Consider the following 1,178-nt stretch of genomic DNA (forward strand, 5'->3'; position numbering starts at 1 on the left):
CCCAGTGTGATGCCTGCGCTCTGGGGAACGGTGGGAGGCTGTGGAGACTGCTGTGGGATCCGGGCCGGCCGTACAGTGGGCTCATAATATCCGTCATCTCGGAGGTGCGTCGTGGTGAAAGCGTATTCGCCAGAGTGCTGATATTTGTGGACTGCTTTAGATGCTGGAGTAGATACTAGCTTATCGGTTGTGCGATCGGACCGAGATGGCTGACGGAGGAAGGATCAGTTAAAAGATATCAAAGATACATAAGATTCTTACAGATAGACGGACAACAGACATTCAGCCAATCATCTGCCGACTGCCAGAGCAGCGTAATGGGCCCGGCCGAATATCTGACTGCCAGTAGCAGATTCACGGATATCAATCTGCTGCTAATATTAGAAGCTTTTATTGATTTAAAAATAATTTAATTAAGCTAGCAGAATAGAATTGAATTGAAACTTTTTTCGTTCAAAATTCCGATTGCCATAGAAACTTGAGTGAAACGTGCTAGCGATCGAGGCGTTGAACAGGCTTTCGATATCAGCTGAGTGACCGATGATTCGTCGCTAGTGCGCCGTGTCTGTAGTCTATTTTTAGATTACGGTGCAGAAAAAAATTGGGCGTTCCGTGCCGTCCGTGCCGAGCATTTCTCGGATAATAAGTAAAGAAAAGTGAGTCAAGTGGATCAGTGTTTGCAAACACATACTTTTTTGTGAGTTGTAAAATGCGGCTTCTTGAATCTTACGTAAGTGTATGGTTCGATGGTTTTCGGGCTATCTATAAATAGTTTCAGCGTTCCGTGCCTGCGGTTATCCCAATCCCGCCTCGCCTCAATCGTAAGTAGTTACATGATTTTTCCAACAGTATTGCTGAAATGAAATACGTTTGAATGTGCTTGAATTATCTCTCAACTGACTGTGGTCTGTGACTCAAATAGGCAGAAAATCTTCCTGGGCTAATCATGTATGAAATGCTACCTAGTACCTGCAGTCTCAAATTTGTTTGTATCAATCGTACAGCTAGGATCATAATTTGCTCAGAAATGGAAAAAGCCCATAGAAATCATCACAAACACCTGAACTTGCAAAAAACAAAAATAATATTACTATGTGATGCGCACTTCCCAACTCCCAGTAGGTGTGTTCGCTATGCCCAGCTTTCCAGAGCGCTGTTCGGCAGCCAGCTATTTTGTT

The sequence above is a fragment of the Amphibalanus amphitrite genome, unplaced genomic scaffold (genome assembly GCF_019059575.1).
Source record: "Amphibalanus amphitrite isolate SeventyFive unplaced genomic scaffold, NRLGWU_Aamphi_draft 000713F_arrow, whole genome shotgun sequence".
Classification (NCBI taxonomy): domain Eukaryota; kingdom Metazoa; phylum Arthropoda; class Thecostraca; order Balanomorpha; family Balanidae; genus Amphibalanus; species Amphibalanus amphitrite.